Source organism: Eptatretus burgeri, chromosome 9 (assembly GCF_056783735.1).
Source record: "Eptatretus burgeri isolate ZD-2024b chromosome 9, Ebu_testis_v1, whole genome shotgun sequence".
Taxonomy (NCBI): domain Eukaryota; kingdom Metazoa; phylum Chordata; class Myxini; order Myxiniformes; family Myxinidae; genus Eptatretus; species Eptatretus burgeri.
The window spans coordinates 3,171,455-3,193,685 of NC_140969.1; the positions used below are offsets into that span (position 1 = coordinate 3,171,455).

The window sequence follows — 22,231 nt, forward strand, 5'->3', positions numbered from 1 at the left end:
AACCACAACGCCGCTTCACCACAACCGCCACGACCTTTACCGTCACAACTCGCCACCATCGCATCACCGTCATCTCGCGCCACTCGTGGGCACCGATGCTGGACTCGTGCAGGGCGCGCACCGAGCAGCGTGTTCAAAAGCATCGCGGACTTTCCGCAGAAAAACGGATCAAAAACGACTCACGCCCACTTTTGTTCCATCCAATCGGTGAGCGAGGGGCGGTTTGGCCCCGCCTCCAGGGCGTTGGAGGGCGGTCGCTATATGCAAATTCATGGATCAAAAAGCATTCACGCCCACTTTTCCTCGGGCCAATGGGGAGCGAGGTGAAAGGTCGGAGGCAGAGGGTCAAGGGTGGAAGAGCGAAGCCACGGGGCTTATAAAAACGACTGCGTTCGTCAGTCGAGGGCAGTTTTGGAGTTGGAGAAGCAGTTCGCAGTTGGCAGTTCGCAGGAGGAAGAGTTCGCAGTTGGCAGTTCGCAGTGGGCAGTTCGCAGTTGGCAGTTCGCAGTTGGGAGTTCGCGGAGCCAGTGAAGAGTTGGGACGAGTCAAGAGAGGAGACGGAGAGGGCGATCGGACGAAGCTGTGGAGAGGCGGCGGCGGCGAAGGCGGTTGAGGGGGTGCTCGCGTCGGATTCGGGGAACTGCGGAGGGAGAGGCCGGCGGCGCGACCGAGGTCGTGGTGGAGACGCTCGTCGCGGGACCCGAGATTTTGTGAAATCCTCCTTTCCCCGAGCATCAGCAACCCCCTCCTGTTTCCCCCCGCGCTGAGATAGTGCGACAAAAGGGGGCCCCCTTCCCACCCCCTACCAGACACTGTCCGCGAGGCCCGGGGAGTTGAGGCACCACCGCCACTTCGCGTCTCATCATCAGACGGGTAGGCCCGACACGGTCTCGGCCCCAGGCCCGCCTACCCCCTCATCCTGGAGGGTGGTTCTCTTTTCTTTTGCTTTGGGAATGTGTGTTGTCGGCGCCGTCTGTGAACTAAAATTGTATAAGTGTTGCCGAGTGCCCGGTAGTCGGATAGATCTGCATTGTTGCATTTGCTTTTTGTCTTCTTCTTTTCCATGTGCTTTTGGTGGAATGTGTGCTTTCCGTTCATCGCGAAATAAATGTGCTTATTATTGAACTGTTTTCCCGCTTCGCTTCGTCATTTCTTTCATTGAATCCCCATCTTGCTTCACGTAAAGGGTTGGTCGTGGGTTAAGACGCCCGATAATTAATCGAACCGTCGAGGCCGACGAATAACACCGCTCGGTTATCCCGATAGTACGGAACGGGTCGCTTAAGTGGCCCGTGTCCGAAGTCGACCTGCGGCGAGGTGCGATCGCCCGGTCTACCCTCCGTGTGGGTACTTAGGTAGGTCGAATTTGGCGAGCAACCCTATCCCACGCGGGGGCCGATTGGCACGATCGCGGTGAGACCGAAAGGTCCACCCGTGACTGGTTCCCGGCGTTAGTCCGAGAGGGTCACGACTGGATTGTCCGTCCGGTGGGCGACGTGCCGCGATTCGAGTTACGTGGCCGTCCGCACGCCGGTGGGCGCGAATCCGCAACAATATATATATATATATATATATATATATATATATATATATATATATATATATATATATATATATATATATATATATATATATATTTGCCATGAACAAAAACTTTGGTACATACAAGGTGATATAGGTTGTGGAAAAGTTTCATCGAAATCGTATGTGTCGTTTCAGAGCTGTTGTTGCAAGTATTTGTGGATGGACGGATGGACAGATGACGTGCCATCTCATAAGCTCCTCAGAACTACATTCCAGGTGAGCGAAAATAAAAATCCAACTTTCTTTTTTGCCGAAAACACTCACCAGCACCAACTGATGAATCTCTGAAAGTTTGACCAAGAACCGTTTGGCCATCTCTCAGAAAAATGGTGACACAACTCTCTCTTATAGTTATAGATATTGAAGTTGCATCACTGAAACAACTACACCATAGGACACATTAACCCACCCAAAAGTTTAGAGCTACTGAAGCAGTCTTGTACATCACCCTCATACACCACCTTTAACATGTCAAGTACTGCTAAACGGAAATGTTTTGAAAGTGATAACAAGGCAATTTATGTTCTCAGTGTTCAAGTATATAATTTAATTAAAATGAGATAAAGATTGTTAAAGTCATATAAATGAATTAATTCTGGAATTTACCGCCATTGACACAGCATCTTTTACACCATCTTACATGAGTTATTCGTACATGTTGTTTGCGTCCATTAAAAACAGTAAATTTCCTGTTTGAAATGATTTTCAATTTTGTTTTCAGTGCCAGGTAGGCAGACAGTTAAAAAAAAAAAAAAAAATTCTCACTCCTTTGTGGGCATTGTGATCGGGTCAAATTCAGAGTGAACATACTGCTAAACGAGATGTTCGTTTTCCGATTCATGTTCAATCGAAATCAAGTTGTTCCTCGATCATAAACTGACGTTTGTAGACAGACGAACGGACGGACGGACATGAACCACTTGCTTAACACTGCTTTTTGCTTCGAGTTGACAGGGTAAATATCAACGTATCAATACAATTTGGTCGATAAATAAATGAAATACAAATTGCCCCCAAAAGTCACCCATCATGATGACACGTGGACAGACCACCAAAATGCAGCATCCCCGTTCCTTCACATGGTGCAATGGAAATAAAACCGAGGTCCATAAAAATAAAACAAAATTACCACACAAGAGGAGCCAGAATTGCATTTTAATCGATATCAGGACATGAAAAGGGCAACCTCATTATCAGTATGCTATGTACAAAACCAATAATCACAAACCATCTCCACATGCGATTGTAAATGTGGTTTTTTTTAGAGAATTTTCACATTTTCATCAATGCGGCATAAGCACGGTGCATAGCATTCGTGACGGAGCCACAAGATGAAACATCGTCTCCCTCCAATGCTTGTACTCAATGATGTCCTTTTTTGTCTGTAAATGGGGAGAATTGGGGGGGTTTAAGGAAACGATGTGAGATAGATCAAGAGCAGTACATAAGAACGGCACTCAGAGCACATCGTGTCACCTCATGCGTTCATTCTGAACAAAATACCGTCGTCAACTCAACACACTACGATTATGACCCATATACCCATGTCATCCATGCACCCTATTACGTCACATAGTTTATTGGCATGGGTTATGATATCATAAATGTAATTACTCACTCATATTGAGTCGTACATCAAATATATGAAGTTTAAGATTTTTTGGGCAAGGATTTCCAAAATCTAATCAGTTATGGATGGAACACCAATTCAGCCAATTATGGCTGGAATACCACATCACCGATGACATCATCGCTATCACTCTTTATACTCCATGCGGAGTTGATGACACATGCCAAGTCTCAATTTTTTTTCCGTTGAGTGGTTTCAGGGAAAATTATGTCCATTTTTTTTTCCTTTAATCCAATATGGCTGCCATACCATGTGACCTATGACAGAGTTATCAATAAAATATTCTCCATGGGAAGTCCCTCCTACGTTTTAAGTTTCTCATCAATCAGACAAGCAGTTGCAGAGAAATATGATATATACATACATACATACATATGGTTGTGGGGGTAGATGGAGAAATTTAATTGGGAATATAGCATTGTGTAGAGTTGCTTGGTCTGTGGTCGTGTAGGAGGCATCTCAATGTAACTAAGTAGGGAATCTGTGAGCTGAAGTGTTATGTGTCACCACGTGGGGGGTGGTGTGGTGTTATTCGCTAAGGAGTAAGAATACGTTCCCCCAGTATGTGATTGTCCCTGTGATTTTTTAACCCTATGTTTTTATATTTCAAGATCAGCAATAAAGGTGGGGAAACACGTCCCTAAAACGACTACAAGTGGCCTTCAAATGGTGACAGCGGGCGAAGTCACACCCCAAGGTGATGGATGGGCGTGACTTCAGAGGCTAGCCAGGCATGCCGAGATGGCGGCCCCGCCTTCCCGGGTTTTGGGCGAGCAAGCCACGCCCCTGAGACGGAGGATTGGTTAGGTGTGATTGAAGAGGGAGGGTTGGTTGCGCAATTTGAGAGGCGAGAGAGGGTGAGCACATGCCGAGGACGGCGGCACGATCTTGTATTCATGTTGAGGTGATTTGGCTCGCATTGTGAAGCAAGACGCGGGCCTTTGACCCTTGACCGGCACATGAAGCCGTTGCACTGGGTCTCTGAGCCTTGGTGTGGAGTGTCGCTCGCGGATTGCCTGGTGTGTGTTAGTCCCGCTACGAGAGAAGCAATGAGGTGCCATTTTGTTGTGCGCGTCTGCACATGTGACTAGGAGCGCCTTGATTCGAAGTTCCACAACGACCAGCTCTGGGCCAAGCTAACTACACGAATACTCTAAAGGAAGGGTTTTATTTTTATTTTGTTTTCCCTTTGTCTGTATTTGACTCTGTGTGAAGAGACACCTTGACTTTAGGATTTATTTACTTCATTATTATCATTACCTTTTGAATGATTGTCCTTTGTAAATATTTATTTATTTCCATTAAATGTGTTCCTTTTATGAAGCTGTATCCATGTATTTGTAGTGGGGTTCGAGTATAAACCCCACTTGTGCTGTCCTGGTGCAGCGCCCCTGTGCTCCTCCGCCCCTCCGCCATTGTGCCCCCTTCTCGTGCGCACATTAATTTCAGAGTCTCGGTTGTAGCCCTTCAAGGGAGAAGCTTTGCCATCCGTCCAGGTGGGGGTTAAACTCCTTGGACACGAAAATACGTACATCAATGCGCACGCATGCACGTACGTCTTGCATCTTCTTCTGGGCGAGACTAACAATCTCAAGAACTACAACTAAGTTATTCACATGTGCTGCTAAGTCGTCTTACCTCCCCTCAAGAACGCAACTGTTACAAGTGCAGGGGCGATCTCTCTGTTTTTTTTACATTTGCGGAAAATGTTAAATAATTGCGACAATTAAGCCACATGATGGAGTAATGATTCGCTGCACAGCTGAAGGCCATTCAAAAGGATTTTGATTGAAGATTGATCCATTCTCAAACCATCCGTTTTGAAAAATATATGTATTCAATCAAAGGTGATAGAGTGTAGAATGCTCAGAGCCTCGAGAACCTCGTGAAACAATATGGATTTGATTGTTTGTTTTTATTTTCCTTTATGCTTTCACCACAAACTGGTGTACAATGCTGTAGCAATGGATTTGTGGAATGCATGTCACAGTTTGTGGTGATGTGGTCCAAAAGCCACCCACAACCACCACCAATCTGGGTTGGCCCCTTTGATGCAGCCTGTACCCAGACGATAAATGTACAACAAACTCACAATTAACTCGTGCCAATACTTCTACGGTTGTCCATGGTTTACCCCGGCACATTGTCCTTCCCATTACCTACATCACAAATCACGCGATTGCCACTTTGTTAAACAGCCACGATTATAGTCTGTTTACAGGTTTTGGGTGTACAATGATAAGGTAAAAACTTATTTTTGGTGAAAAATTAGCAAAAAAAAAACAAACAACCAAGAAAATTAGGGTTAGGTTCTTCTTAAAGCACTAAGAGCCCCTTAAGATATAGCATTTAAATGCTTTGGCGGATGTGATCACAGCCTGGTGCAGAAACCGATCTGTACAATGGGCCCACATACGGGGCGGCCCACAAACACTAAACGTCTTTGTCTACAATTACAGCTGACAGTTTTATCATAAGGTATCGCGAGGGTGGGAACAAGCATGTACACAGGATCATATGTTTTGAAAAAGGAAATTCCATTTTTAAGGGAAGGAGATTAGAGAATCGAGTAAGGGGAGGTGACATGCATGTGGCCTTCAGGGGAGAGAGGTGGGAGGAAAGATGAAATGTTTCTACTTATGTAGATATGGTAAATAGATGGGCCCATGCATGAATTTTTTTTTATTTTAAATTGCTTTACTTGCAAAGTTCATGAGCAGCGCACATGAAAAAGATTTTCCACTCACCGTCCTTGATTGCCTTTTTCTTTCCTGAGAATAAAAACGGAATACAAGTTACCAACAAACAGCAAGTATGGGTCATTCAGTGTCAAATCAGCCAAAAAAATGAAATTCTGCGATGACCCCCTCAGATTTTCCTGAAAAAATTCTCAAAGCTACCTTAACATAAATGAGGAAGGTTTGCCAAGTTAGAGCTCAAAATTCCAAGTAGTGTCCGAGATATGGCCTTACAAACACCCTTGGGGTGTTTCAATTCTGGCAGTCGCGAGTTGCAAATTTGTATCTGAAGCATTTTTGGAGGGCTCTAAATTCCAGACTTTTACAAACAGAGTTCTGAAAATTCTCACAAATGGTGTTTGTTAGTGAGGCTTTCAGAATCTGACATCAACAAGTCTGAAGACGACGATGGTTCACAAGTGTATTTGACGATGTAGATTGTTTCAGAAGTCAAGGATGAGACAACGTGATATTGTTTGACCAAGTTATAAAAATGATCAACATGATGTGGTACGAGTGACAGGTTATTAGCTGCAAAATGTCGAAAACCCAGTTTCGTTCACCAACTTTAAAAATTTGACCTTTGCATAACCTTTAAAGGTCACAAAATAATGTTGTGGATATTAAAATAAGGAAACAGGATACGTGCTATAGCTTATTGGAGTTAGTTCGTCGAAGAAGGTTGAAAACCTGGTTCGATTCCCACATCTTTGAAAATTTTACCTTTGTGACCTTTAAAGGTCAAAGGTCAAGGATTATGACCTTTGGTGCAAAACTTCCTCTGGAACATTCCAGGAACAATATAACGTCATATAGGCAACATGGCATTTCACACTCCTCGGATTATCCATACTTTGATGAAATCAGCGTAAAAACAAACTTGAAGGGGGTGCCACGGGCAAGGTGTTCGAGATAGAGCAAAATAGTTTCAAGACTTTAGGTGGGGAATGACCTCAAGATTATGCATAAAAAATATTGTCATCCGAGCTCTCAAAGTTTGGGCGGTCGTATGATTTTTATGTCAAAATTTTCTAAGTTCGTGACCTTGTGACCTTGATCTTGGGACGAAAATGAAAAATCAAGCTCCGTGGGGCTATGCAGGTGCCATTGGGCTAACCAAATACCGAAACCCATGCCAGATTCGACAAACCCCTTGGATAAGAAATTTTTTCATGTCAAAATTCGCAATTTTCTAAGTTCATGACCTTGTGACCTTGACCTTAGGACGAAAATGAAAAAAAAAAAATCGAGCTCCGTGGGGCTATGCAAGTGCCATTGGGCGAACCAAATATCGAAATTCCTGTCAGATTCAACAAACACCCTCGGAGAAGATGCAAATTGAAATCGGTTACCCCCTAAAAACACGTTTTTTGGGCGTGGCTCCGCCCATAATGGGCGCACCATGCCCATTCTCAGGAAAACACAACTCGATCATGATATAAACCTCCCACCAAAATTTTGTCAGGATCGGATCAAAACCCACGGAGCTATGCTCGGGACAGACAGACAGACAGACAGACACAACAATAACGAATATAGTGGTCACTTATTTTTTTCATGAAAATATTTTTTCGTGAACCAAAAATGTTCTACTTAAAAATATTTTTTAAGATAAGTACTCTCAAAAGTCATGATTTGTAACATGCAGTCAAAAAAAATTGGAGTTTTCAAATTGCTGCCAACAGTCAGTTTATTCATCATGAAGAATTTTGTTGCCCGATTTACATAATCTAGTGACTGGATCATTTATACAAGAAAACTGAAACCTTTTGGAGCAATATCTTGGGTGCTATAGGTGTCTGAACTTTGCTCCAGACTCAACGACACTGAAATTTACCCTGGTTTTATGCCAAGTGTTCACCATATTGACAGTTACACAGCTCTTTTAAAATTTTGTCACTAAAAGACACATACATAGGCGAACTGTGGTAGAAAATTCAAAAGTTGTTCTCAATCCCTTCTATTTTTAAACGATTTTTATAAAGGCTCACAATTAAAAAAAAAAACATGTTCGATGAAAGATGTAGAATAAAAGCAATAGGTGTGCTTTTGAAGTGGAAGCCATGTCAAGAATTCCTAAGCTGACACCACAATGAGCATACAGTGGTGTTTCATGGTCAGAATAACTTTGTGGTTAATTTACTTTGGCTCAAAAATGTATTTTTCCAATTAAAAATGAGATGCGAACACTTATCTCAATCAGGAAAAAAGGCACAATGTGCAATGGTGCATTTTGTATGATATAAAAGTAATAAATATTTATAACATTATTAATCTCATATCATCTTATATATTATTTCCGAGTTTGTGGTTTCGTGTCGCGCTATCTTCGACTTTGTTCTGCGCTCGAGTAACGTGATATTCGGCTTACATTATCTCAAAGACCATATGAGGTGCATAGTACAAAAAAAAGTAAATAAAATGGTTCTGAAACAGTGAAATCGTATTCCACTTACTGCATTAAAGTAAAATTACTACTGATACTCTGCATCAGTTCCTTTCTCAAACACACCCACCCCAATATGTCGCGCAGAGCGTGGGTTATGCTAGTAGAATTAAATTTGCACATAAACATCAAATTTATACCAAGTAAATACTTGTGTAAACCTGTATATTCATGCAAAATATCATAAATGTGAGATTTGAAGTTTTGAAGTAATTTACAAAAAATGCATCAATTTCTAATGATTCTGCAGTCCCAAAAGCTACTTTTTAAAAAAAATAAATTTTTACTAACAAACATATAGAAAAAATAAAGATATTGTAAGGAAGTATGACTTAAGTGGAATCTAACAACATATAAATCAGTTTAGTAAAGCTTAAAGAAGTGTACCAAAATCATTTCCAAATTTAGGCATGAAGCACAACTCTATCTTATTTAGGCTTTAACCTAATACACAGCCCTGTAGTAACTGCCAATGCTCATTGTTACATTTTATTATATCCTGGCAATTATAAAACTAATCACTGTTCACTTTGTACAATGGATCCAAGTACATTTGTCGAAACAATTTGATATGAAATTATGAAAAAAAAGTTGAATCAGATATTGTACCGACATTTACAAATGGATGTAGACTTTCGTACAATGTACACTAAGTATATAAACAATTAGATATGCAAATGAATATTTATAATGGTGATTATTATGATCACATTATGTGTCTTAATTTGTAGTTGAGATTGGCGGCGGCCTTAAACTAAAATATCCATTTAAAAAAATGTGAACCAAATGAAAGTAACCACATACTTGTTCTGACCAAAAAACACAACAATTTGATCATTGTGGTGCCAACTTAGGAATTCTTGACATGGCTTCCACTTAAAAAGCACACGTATTGCTTTTATTCTACATCTTTCATCGAACATGTTTTTTTTTTAATTGTGGGCCTTTATAAAAATCGTTTAAAAAAGAAAGGATTGAGAACAACTCTTGAATTTTCTACCACAGTTTGCCTATGTACGTGTCTTTAAGTGACAAAAAATTAAAAGAGCTGTGTAACTGTCAATATGGTGAACACTTGGGGTAAAACCAGGGTAAATTTCAGTGCCGTTGAGTCTGGAGCAAAGTTCAGACACCTATAGTACCCAAGATTTTGCTCCAAAAGGTTTCAGTTTTCTCGCGTAAGTGATCCAGTCACTAGATTATGTAAATCAGGCAACAAATTTCTTCATGATGAATAAACTGACTGTTGGCAGCAATTTGAAAACACCAATTTTTTTGACTGCATGTTACAAATTACTACTTTTGAGAGTACTTATCTTAAAAAGTATTTTAAGTAGAACATTTTTTTATGTCAGATTCTGAAAGCCTCACTAATAGGCACCATTTGTGTGAATTTTTAGAACTCTGTAAAACTCTGGAATTTAGAGCCCTCCAAAAATGCTTCAGATACAAATCAGCAACTCACGACTGCCAGAATTGAAACACCCCTAGGGTGTTTGTAGGGCCATATCTCGGACACTACTTGGAATTTTGAGCTATAACTTGGCAAACCTTCCTCATATACGCTAAGGTAGCTTTGAGAATTTTTTTCAGAAAAATCTGAGGGGGTCACCGCAACCCCCGGTTGAAATGATACGGAATGACTGGTATGCAAAATACATCGAAAAGAAGCACTCTGAAAGTCAAGGCCATCATGGAGTAAAAAACAACACATCCTTTGATGTCACAACGTCAACCGATATGCCTCCTCCCACATCATTACATGATGATACATACTTGTACCAAGGTTCATTCAAATCCATTCAGCTGTTCTCAAGCATTACATTTTTACCTGAAGTGACATCTGACCTTTAACCTATTGATGCCAAAAGTCTAATTGATTAATCTTTGCATGATAATATATACTTATCGTTCCAAAAGAAAGTCTACATCCCCTTTCAAAATTTTCACCTTTTGTTTCCATATATCCAGGAATTAAATTACATTAAATCAGACTTCTTCCACCTTTACAGAGATGCCAACTTTTGGAAATCAGAATTAGGGAGAATTTGCAACCGACACCAAATAATGTGCACGAAGCGCACATCTCGAGCGCGGAGCGCTCGACCCTTGCGGCGGGGTCCAGGGCCCGCTTTAGGGCCCTGGAAGCTCTGGGGTTCTAGACGCTCTCTCGTGCCCTCTGAGCCCTATTTTGGAGCATTTAACATGTTAAGAATTCCCACTTTTTGAACAAAAAAAGGGGAAAATTGTGCACTTTTTAATGTTACATGTATGTTAATATTAGTAAGTTAGGGGACAATCAAAGATTAACAAAAAGCACAAAAGAAGCAATATTTTTCTTACCTTACTGGCTGGTACTACTGCTGCTTGCTTTTTCCATGGCAGCTTTGCTGAGTGACAGCTGTGTGGCTCTTTTAGCCCTTCTGATTATGTCTTTGCTGTATTCTCTCTGGTAGCAAGGGGTGCTATGAGCTAGTTTTTCAATTAAGAGAGCTTCCAGGGTTTTGACACTCAAATTGGGACGAAATTCAGTCTGATTCTTCCGTACAAGACTGAGTGCCCGCTCACATGATGCGTTTGAATGAGGAATGACCAAGATTCCCTTCATCACTTTGCTCAAATTAGGATACTTCTTGGCACCAGTGCAGGGATCTGTGAGCTGTGAAATCCGATGCCACTGCTCATCCACTCTCACTGTCTCAGTAGCAATTGTAGCTATGGAGGCGTCTGCCTGGTAGTGAGCGAATTCACTCTCAAGACTGTCTATGTCACTATCACCGCCACTGAACAGACAGGGGAATTTCTTGATGAAAAACTCCACACAGTCAAACCCCACTTCTTGGTGTAGCTTAACATCCTGCACCTGAGCATGCTTGGCTAATTCATCATCTAGCGGCCAGGTTTTGAAGATGTAATTGCAGGCTTTCACATAATATGAGCGAACTGCACTGAAGAAACCTTGGATGTCTGACTCACTCAGAGTGAAGGTGGATTTCTTGAGACTCCTTTGTTCCCTTATATACAGTTTGGCATCGTTCCCAATCATGAGGTCCTCATCATTCTTCTGATGATTTCTGTCAGAGAAGGGTACATTTACCAGAGCAACCGATGACACCGATGGTTTCAAAAACCGTACGAAGATATCTTTCAGAAGACCATTCAATTCTCCGTGCAGGAGATGAATACAGGGTTCGTCTCTTTGGAGCAGAAGATTCCCCTTCTCAAAAAGCTTGTTAGCATATTGAAGGAAGAAACAATAGAGTTTTGTTTGTGGAGACAAGAACATCCTGTTGACACGTTTTTCTCTAGATTCCTGCACAGTGTTTGAGGAAGATGCGCTTTTAGTTGTAGAACTCGTAGTACACTTAGCCGCAGGGTGATCACACTTGCGTTTACTGCCAGCAGAAGAGGTCAGACTCGTAGTACCAGATCCAATTTTACGTTTGAGGAGAGAGCTTGAGGTAGGTGCAGCCAAGGAAGAAGACCTCTGATTCGAAGGTTTTGCTGAGCTTCTATCAAGTGATTTGGCAAAAGCAGAACTTAACTTGGGTCCTTCTTTGCCTGTAGATGGGACTATCACAGTCTTTCTCGACTCTGAAGGGATCTGCTTTGTAGATGAACGTGATGAAGGGCCGGTGATGCTACCTGCTCTCAGCATTGGTTTTGATGCTGTCCCTGCTGTCTTCTTCGCAGCAGATACTGCAGTGGTAGTGGTGAATGCTGCGCCACTAGTGCTTGATCCTGCAGTGCCAGTACTGGCAGTAGATACAGTGCCGTCCTTCTTGCTCGTTGTTAGAGTCTTGGCTACAGTTGGTTGCATTTTTCTTCGTACTTCTTCTTTGAAGAAGAGGCGAAGTGGCTCCCACTGTTCAATCAGCCTGTCTAGGCACTGACCAAGGGACAGCCACCTTGTTGTGACATGCTTCAGAATCTTGTGTGTCAGGGCATCACAGAGTTCTTGCAGTGCTTTCACTCCTTTGATGCGTTTACTACTTTTGTCCAAGTAGTAGTAAATATCGATGAGAAAGTCATCTAATTCAATGGGTAAGGCCTGAGCCGCCTTCTTGGCCGTATTGTGCATCATATGGCAAGGGCATCCCATGATGTAGCACTCTGGATTTTGTTTGTGGATATAAGCAGCGACTCCTTTGTGCTTGCCCACCATGACAGAGGCATTATCAGCACAAAAGGAAACACAATTTCCCCACGGAATTTTCCTGTCACTGAACTCATGATCAAGCAGTTTGAAAATGTTTTCTCCAGTGGAATCTTGTTTGCACGCAGGCAAACTTAGCAAACCTTGCTTCACAATCCCAGCACTGTTGTCATAGTACGAAATCAGGACAGGATATAGCTGGGCCTCACCACTGTCATTGCTACCGTCTGTAGCTAGGCTAAATGGAGCTAGTCTAGCAATATCGGCAATAGATGAAGCAGTAACATTTGACAACTCACCAATTATTGCTGAAGTTTTTGTTCTTGCACATCCATACTTTGAAGCAACTTTTGAATCTGGAAACATCTTTTGAAATAGAGGTCCAGCATGATCTGAGACTGATATGGGCAAGTTATGTTCCACAATAAATCCACTAAAGAGAAGTTCCGCTCGGGTAACATCCTCTTCCTCGCTTGTCCCTTGTTTGGTGAAATAATTCAGAAGTGTACCGGTACTCGTGCTCGAAGATCTCTCCTTTGCAATGTCTGTGTGCCGTTTGCTTCCAACGTGCTTCCGAATATCATCGCGACCTCCGTGCTCAACTGAAATATCAACGCTGCATACTGTACAATACGCATGATGAATTCCTCTTTCAGACTTTCGAATACACGGGTATTGGAGACTGTATTCGGTCTTGTACTTCTGAGACCATTTCTTGGTCTTCGTAAGCTTCTTCTCTGCCATTTCGTAATCAACATCGAGGGCTTGAAGCATCGGTAACTTCGAAGTCGATGTTCCACAGCTGCAGCGCGACTCGTAGAACTCTAGCGGCTGTTAAACACCGCATGGTAGTCGCGACCGCCGGGCTGGTACGGGGCATAGCTGCATGCAGTGAGCGTATCGCATGCATATACACTGTGCATACATACCGCATGCACTGTATTGCACACATACCACATGCACTAAATCTCAGTGCATGATCGCATAAGCGAGATCCAGACCCAATGTTTCGCTTCTCCTCATTTGAATTTGCAATTTTTTACGTACAATTTGGTAGCAGCGAACGTTATGGAGTTACCACATGCTATACGTAGCAGACGATGCTTTTCATTCAATTCTCATACTAGTACATTCTGATTAGTGAACAGTGCAAAAATATCAAAATTTCGGGAGGATAAGGATAGTGATCGTAAGGGCGGGAGTTTGGGTGAATTTTCGGAAGCCTCCCGATGAAATCGGGAGGGTTGGCATTGCTGCCTTTATTTACACATCGTAACCCACAACTACCAAGTGAAAAAACAAATTATACAAATTCAGAAAATTAATTAAAAATACAAAACTACAATATCTTGGTTGGATAAGTGTAAATCCTTCTTATAATGGCAATTGTAAACTAGAAGGATTCTCGGTGGAGCGCATAACTCCGCCACTTAATGCCTGATCCACGAGAACATATCGGGCCCAATACATTTTTAAAATATCACGCTCGACAGTACTATATCGTTTTTGGCATGATCTCTCAATGGTGAAGAATCACTTTAAAAATTAAATAATTCTCGTATCCAGATTCGGATTCAGATCTTCACCAAAATCGAATCAATTTGTCGTGGTCACACACCCAAACTGCCAACCAAATTTCATTGGGATCTGTCCACAAATTTTTGAGACAAACAAACAAACAAAAAGACAGAGAGGGGTGAAAATATAACCTCCTTCACCTTCGGTTGTGGAGGTAATCACGAGTTTAAAGTTTTAAGTGCATCGGGACAGGGAGGAAAATGTAGACTGAGAGCATGAATGAAGAGGGAGGGGAAATGAGTGAAGTGAGGAGGCATGACCATTTGTATACAGCAACTCTTATCAGCAACAACTGAGGAGGCCCAATTATCAGCACAATGCGAGGTATCTCCACAATGTCAGCTCATTTGCAAAGCTCCCAACTGAAGACTCCCACACACCTTACAATCAACAACATATTCAATGGTAAGGTAAAGGTTGTGAATCATATTTCAAAAATTATTAATCACTCGCTTGGGCTACATACTCTCACCTCCTAAAGAGAGCTTGGCATAAAAGTACAACACCAAGGCAACCCCCGGCAGCACATAAGCATTGGGGCCCAGAAAATATGGACGAATTATGGTCTCGGATAATGATCTGAAGAACACCATCTGGAACAAATATAGACATTCAGCTGGTGATGATGAGCAAGGTTCAGAATTTTCTAAAATGCACATTTTTAATACTCATCATCAATCTGGGAGGGAAAAGAGGTGGGGAGGGGAGAAGAGACTTCCACCAATTAACTTAACAATGAATGAATAGAGGAACGGGAGGGAAAATGAAGAGGGAAAAGAGGGAAAATGAATGAATGGGGGGGGGGGGAGAGGAATGAATGAAGATGGGGGAGGGGGAGGCGTGAATGAAGAGGGGGTGTGAATGAAGAGGGGGAGGCGTGAATGAACAGGGGGGAGGCGTGAATGAACAGGGGGAGGCGTGAATGAACAGGGGGAGGCGTGAATGAACAGGGGGAGGCGTGAATGAACAGGGGGGAGGCGTGAATGAACGGGGGGAGGTGTGTGAATGAACGGGGGGGAGGTGTGAATGAACGGGAGGGGGAGGTGTGAATGAACGGGGGGAGGTGTGAAAGAACTGGGGGGAGGGGTGAATAAAGGGGGAGGCGTGAATGAACGGGGGGAGGCGTGAATGAACGGGGGGAGGCGTGAATGAACGGGGGGGAGGCGTGAATGAACGGGGGGGAGGCGTGAATGAACGGGGGGGGGGAGGCGTGAATGAACGGGGGGGGAGGCGTGAATGAACGGGGGGGAGGCGTGAATGAACAGGGGGGGAGGCGTGAATGAACAGGGGGAGGCGTGAATGAACAGGGGGGAGGCGTGAATGAACAGGGGGGGAGGCGTGAATGAACAGGGGGAGGCGTGAATGAACAGGGGGGAGGCGTGAATGAACAGGGGGGAGGCGTGAATGAACAGGGGGGGGAGGCGTGAATGAACAGGGGGGGAGGCGTGAATGAACAGGGGAGGAGGCGTGAATGAACAGGGGGGAGGCGTGAATGAACAGGGGGGAGGCGTGAATGAACAGGGGGGAGGCGTGAATGAACAGGGGGAGGCGTGAATGAACAGGGGGAGGCGTGAATGAACAGGGGGGAGGCGTGAATGAACAGGGGGGAGGCGTGAATGAACAGGGGGGAGGCGTGAATGAACAGGGGGAGGCGTGAATGAACAGGGGGAGGCGTGAATGAACAGGGGGAGGCGTGAATGAACAGGGGGAGGCGTGAATGAACAGGGGGGAGGCGTGAATGAACAGGGGGAGGCGTGAATGAACAGGGGGAGGCGTGAATGAACAGGGGGGAGGCGTGAATGAACAGGGGGGAGGCGTGAATGAACAGGGGGGAGGCGTGAATGAACAGGGGGGAGGCGTGAATGAACAGGGGGAGGCGTGAATGAACAGGGGGAGGCGTGAATGAACAGGGGGGAGGCGTGAATGAACAGGGGGAGGCGTGAATGAACAGGGGGAGGCGTGAATGAACAGGGGGAGGCGTGAATGAACAGGGGGAGGCGTGAATGAACAGGGGGGAGGCGTGAATGAACAGGGGGAGGCGTGAATGAACAGGGGGGAGGCGTGAATGAACAGGGGGGAGGCGTGAATGAACAGGGGGAGGCGTGAATGAACAGGGGGGAGGCGTGAATGAACAGGGGGAGGCGTGAATGAACAGGGGGGAGGCGTGAATGAACAGGGGGAGGCGTGAATGAACAGGGGGAGGCGTGAATGAACAGGGGGGAGGCGTGAATGAACAGGGGGGAGGCGTGAATGAACAGGGGGAGGCGTGAATGAACAGGGGGGAGGCGTGAATGAACAGGGGGGAGGCGTGAATGAACAGGGGGAGGCGTGAATGAACAGGGGGGAGGCTTGAATGAACAGGGGGAGACGTGAATGAACAGGGGGGAGACGTGAATGAACAGGGGGGAGGCGTGAATGAACAGGGGTGGGAGGCGTGAATGAACAGGGGGAGGCGTGAATGAACAGGGGGGAGGCGTGAATGAACAGGGGGAGGCGTGAATGAACAGGGGGAGGCGTGAATGAACAGGGGGAGGCGTGAATGAACAGGGGGAGGCGTGAATGAACAGGGGGGAGGCGTGAATGAACAGGGGGAGGCGTGAATGAACAGGGGGGAGGCGTGAATGAACAGGGGGAGGCGTGAATGAACAGGGGGGAGGCGTGAATGAACAGGGGGGAGGCGTGAATGAACAGGGGGGAGGCGTGAATGAACAGGGGGGAGGCGTGAATGAACAGGGGGAGGCGTGAATGAACAGGGGGAGGCGTGAATGAACAGGGGGGAGGCGTGAATGAACAGGGGGAGGCGTGAATGAACAGGGGGGAGGCGTGAATGAACAGGGGGGAGGCGTGAATGAACAGGGGGGAGGCGTGAATGAACAGGGGGGAGGCGTGAATGAACAGGGGGGAGGCGTGAATGAACAGGGGGGAGGCGTGAATGAACAGGGGGAGGCGTGAATGAACAGGGGGGAGGCGTGAATGAACAGGGGGAGGTGTGAATGAACGGGGGGAAGTGTGAATGAACGGGGGGGAATGTGAATGAACAGGGGTGGGAAGAATGAATAAAGTGAGGAGGCATGAATGAAGAGTGAGGTGGTGTGAATGAAGAGGGGGGGGAGGCGTGAATGAAGAGTAAGGAGTGAAGAGGGAGGTGGTGTGAATGAAGAGTGAGGAGTGAATGAAGAGTGAGGAGTGAATGAAGAGTGAGGAGTGAATGAAGAGTGAGGAGTGAATGAAGAGTGAGGAGGAGTGAATGAAGAGTGAGGAAGTGGGAATGAAGAGAGGAGTGAATGAAGAGTGAGGAGGAGTGAATGAAGAGTGAGGAGGCGTGAATGAAGAGTGAGGAGTGAATGAAGAGTGAGGAGGTGTGAATCTGTCCTTTGGAGACTGAAAACAATTGTTGTATGATGGAGAATCCTGGATTGCATGGATCGTAATAAAGACCAAGCTGTGCCATTTTGTTAGTTCCGTGTTACACTTGGTTCTCGGCGCTGACTTGTGAACATGGGTAATGGAACTCTTCCTTAAGATAACTGTCCATGTAGTAGAAGTTAAAACCTTCACTCTCTTCCTTTAGATAACCGTCCATGTAGTCGAAGTTAAAACGTCACTCTCTTCCTTTAGATAACAGTCCATGTAGTAGAAGTTAAAACCTTCACTCTCTTCCTTTAGATCACTGTCCATTTAGTAGAAGTTAAAACCTTCACTCTCTTCCTTTAGATAACCTTCCATGTAGTAGAAGTTAAAACGTCACTCTCTTCCTTTAGATAACCGTCCATGTAGTCGAAGTTAAAACGTCACTCTCTTCCTTTAGATAACAGTCCATGTAGTAGAAGTTAAAACGTCACTCTCTTCCTTTAGATAACCGTCCATGTAGTAGAAGTTAAAACCTTCACTCTCTTCCTTTAGATAACCATCCATGTAGTGGAAGTTAAAACCTTCGCTCTCTTCTTTTAGATAACCGTCCATGTAGTGGAAGTTAAAACCTTCACTCTCTTCTTTTAGATAACCGTCCATGTTGTAGAAGTTAAAACCTTCACTCTCTTCCTTTAGATAACCGTCCATGTTGTAGAAGTTAAAACCTTCACTCCCTTCCTTTAGATAACCGTCCATGTTGTAGAAGTTAAAACCTTCACTCCCTTCCTTTAGATAACCGTCCATGTAGTATAAGTTAAAACCGTCACTCTCTTCCTTTAGATAACCGTCCATGTAGTAGAAGTTAAAACCGTCACTCTCTTCCTTTAGATAACCGTCCATGTTGTAGAAGTTAAAACCTTCACTCACTTCCTTTAGATAACCGTCCATGTTGTAGAAGTTAAAACCTTCACTCTCTTCCTTTAGATTACCCTCCATGTAGTAGAAGTTAAAACCTTCACTCTCTTCCTTTAGATAACCATCCATGTAGTAGAAGTTAAAACCTTCACTCCCTTCCTTTAGATAACCGTCCATGTCGTGGAAGCTAAAACCTTCACTCCCTTCCTTTAGATAACCGTCCATGTTGTAGAAGTTAAAACCTTCACTCTCTTCCTTTCGATTACCCTCCATGTAGTAGAAGTTAAAACCTTCACTCTCTTCCTTTAGATAACCATCCATGTAGTAGAAGTTAAAACCTTCACTCCCTTCCTTTAGATAACCGTCCATGTAGTGGAAGTTAAAACCTTCACTCTCTTCCTTTCGATAACCGTCCATGTAGTGGAAGTTAAAACCTTCACTCTCTTCCTTTAGATAACCGTCCATGTAGTGGAAGTTAAAACCTTCACTCTCTTCCTTTAGATAACCGTCCATATAGTAGAAGTTAAAACCTTCACTCTCTTCCTTTAGATAACCGTCCATGTAGTAGAAGTTAAAATCTTCACTCTCTTCCTTTAGATAACCATCCATGTAGTAGAAGTTAAAACCTTCACTCCCTTCCTTTCGATAACCGTCCATGTAGTGGAAGTAAAAACCTTCACTCTCTTCCTTTAGATAACCGTCCATGTAGTAGAAGTTAAAACCTTCACTCTCTTCCTTTAGATAACCGTCCATGTAGTAGAAGTTAAAACCTTCACTCTCTTCCTTTAGATAACCGTCCATGTAGTAGAAGTTAAAACCTTCACTCCCTTCCTTTAGATAACTATCCATGTAGTAGAAGTTAAAACCTTCACTCTCTTCCTTTAGATAACCGTCCATGTTGTAGAAGTTAAAACCTTCACTCCCTTCCTTTAGATAACCGTCCATGTTGTAGAAGTTAAAACCTTCACTCCCTTCCTTTAGATAACCGTCCATGTAGTAGAAGTTAAAACCTTCACTCCCTTCCTTTAGATAACCATCCATGTAGTAGAAGTTAAAACCTTCACTCCCTTCCTTTAGATAACCGTCCATGTAGTAGAAGTTAAAACCTTCACTCCCTTCCTTTAGATAACCATCCATGTAGTAGAAGTTAAAACCTTCACTCTCTTCCTTTAGATAACCGTCCATGTAGTCGAAGTTAAAACCTTCACTCTCTTCCTTTTGATAACTGTCCATGTAGTAGAAGTTAAAACCTTCACTCTCTTCCTTTAGATAACCATCCATGTAGTAGAAGTTAAAACCTTCACTCCCTTCCTTTAGATAACCGTCCATGTAGTAGAAGTTAAAACCTTCACTCTCTTCCTTTGGATAACCTTCCATGTAGTAGAAGTTAAAACCTTCACTCCCTTCCTTTAGATAACCATCCATGTAGTAGAAGTTAAAACCTTCACTCTCTTCCTTTAGATAACCGTCCATGTAGTGGAAGTTAAAACCTTCACTCTCTTCCTTTAGATAACCGTCCATGTTGTAGAAGTTAAAACCTTCACTCCCTTCCTTTAGATAACCGTCCATGTAGTAGAAGTTAAAACCTTCACTCTCTTCCTTTAGATAACCGTCCATGTTGTGGAAGTTAAAACCTTCACTCTCTTCCTTTAGATAACCGTCCATGTAGTAGAAGTTAAAACCTTCACTCTCTTCCTTTAGATAACCGTCCATGTAGTAGAAGTTAAAACCTTCACTCTCTTCCTTTAGATAACCATCCATGTAGTAGAAGTTAAAACCTTCACTCCCTTCCTTTAGATAACCGTCCATGTAGTAGAAGTTAAAACCTTCACTCCCTTCCTTTGGATAACCGTCCATGTAGTAGAAGTTAAAACCTTCACTCTCTTCCTTTAGATAACCGTCCATGTAGTCGAAGTTAAAACCTTCACTCTCTTCCTTTTGATAACTGTCCATGTAGTAGAAGTTAAAACCTTCACTCTCTTCCTTTTGATAACTGTCCATGTAGTAGAAGTTAAAACCTTCACTCCCTTCCTTTAGATAACCGTCCATGTAGTAGAAGTTAAAACCTTCACTCTCTTCCTTTGGATAACCTTCCATGTAGTAGAAGTTAAAACCTTCACTCCCTTCCTTTAGATAACCATCCATGTAGTAGAAGTTAAAACCTTCACTCTCTTCCTTTAGATAACCGTCCATGTAGTGGAAGTTAAAACCTTCACTCCCTTCCTTTAGATAACCGTCCATGTCGTGGAAGTTAAAACCTTCACTCCCTTCCTTTAGATAACCGTCCATGTAGTAGAAGTTAAAACCTTCACTCCCTTCCTTTAGATAACCATCCATGTAGTAGAAGTTAAAACCTTCACTCTCTTCCTTTAGATAACCATCCATGTAGTAGAAGTTAAAACCTTCACTCCCTTCCTTTAGATAACCATCCATGTAGTAGAAGTTAAAACCTTCACTCTCTTCCTTTAGATAACCGTCCATGTTGTGGAAGTTAAAACCTTCACTCTCTTCCTTTAGATAACCGTCCATGTAGTAGAAGTTAAAACCTTCACTCTCTTCGTTTTAATGAACAAACTTCACCGGAAATACATTTTATCTTCACGTGGGCAGGTGGGCTCCTACTCACAACCAGTGAGAAGTTGGAAACGTTCGCGGATTCCTCCGATACCTGAAAGGGCTAGCTCACGCCAACACAGACACAGACACAGACACAGACAGACAGGCAGGCAGACAGGTAGGTAGACAGACAGGTAGGTAGACAGACAGGTAGGTAGACAGACAGGTAGGTAGACAGACAGGTAGGTAGACAGACAGACAGGCAGGCAGGCAGGCAGACAGGTAGGCAGGTAGACAGACAGACAGGTAGACAGACAGACAGGTAGACAGACAGGTAGGTAGACAGACAGGTAGGTAGACAGACAGGTAGGTAGACAGACAGGTAGGTAGACAGACAGGTAGGTAGACAGACAGGTAGGTAGACAGACAGGTAGGTAGACAGACAGGTAGGTAGACAGACAGGTAGGTAGACAGACAGGTAGGTAGACAGACAGGTAGGTAGACAGACAGGTAGGTAGACAGACAGGTAGACAGACAGACAGGTAGGTAGACAGACAGGTAGGTAGACAGACAGGTAGGTAGACAGACAGGTAGGTAGACAGACAGGTAGACAGACAGACAGGTAGGTAGACAGACAGGTAGGTAGACAGACAGGTAGGTAGACAGACAGACAGGTAGACAGACAGACAGGTAGGTAGACAGACAGACAGGTAGGTAGACAGACAGACAGGTAGGTAGACAGACAGGCAGTTAGACACACGGCCCGACGATAGGAAGTTTAAATAAAACACACAAATCATCAACAAGCGACAAACAAACGATCGATAAATAGCCATTATGACCAAATTTGCGAGAACACAATTTAAATTCGTGAATCGAAACAGGAGAGAAACCTTGACGGGTACTTGGACGGCTCAGGGAATCGAGAGACCCGATGACCTCGTTCACCACTTGGCGGGCGAGACGTCGTTCTGACGTCACTTCCTTCGGTGAATTTTTTTTTTCCCCATTTAATGAAACGGAATTTTGGTGTTTTGTTATTTTAACATTTCAATATTATTTAATATTTCATGTGGTAGGTTCGTGTTATGACGTGACTTGCAGTCAAAATGACGTAACACTTCAAATTACAGATATACATGAAACAACAACCACGCACACGTATCATGCGAGCACAATGTTTGTGTGATTAATGGATTGCGATCAAAACATGAAACACACTCATGAATTTGATAATCGTTGTATTAAAGAGAGATGAAGAATTCAGTTATAAGTGT

At 43.7% G+C, this 22,231-nt stretch overlaps 1 long non-coding RNA gene across 1 annotated transcript; it reads right to left on the minus strand.

The window, feature by feature from the left end:
* Nucleotides 1–2,723: 2,723 nt before the first annotated feature.
* On the minus strand, nucleotides 2,724–22,002 carry LOC147019442 (uncharacterized). The gene is made up of 4 exons (XR_015061409.1): nucleotides 21,848–22,002; nucleotides 14,605–14,725; nucleotides 5,962–5,985; nucleotides 2,724–2,966 (listed from the first exon to the last, which is right to left on the minus strand). It is a non-coding gene; the product is annotated as an uncharacterized LOC147019442 (long non-coding RNA).
* Nucleotides 22,003–22,231: the final 229 nt, after the last annotated feature.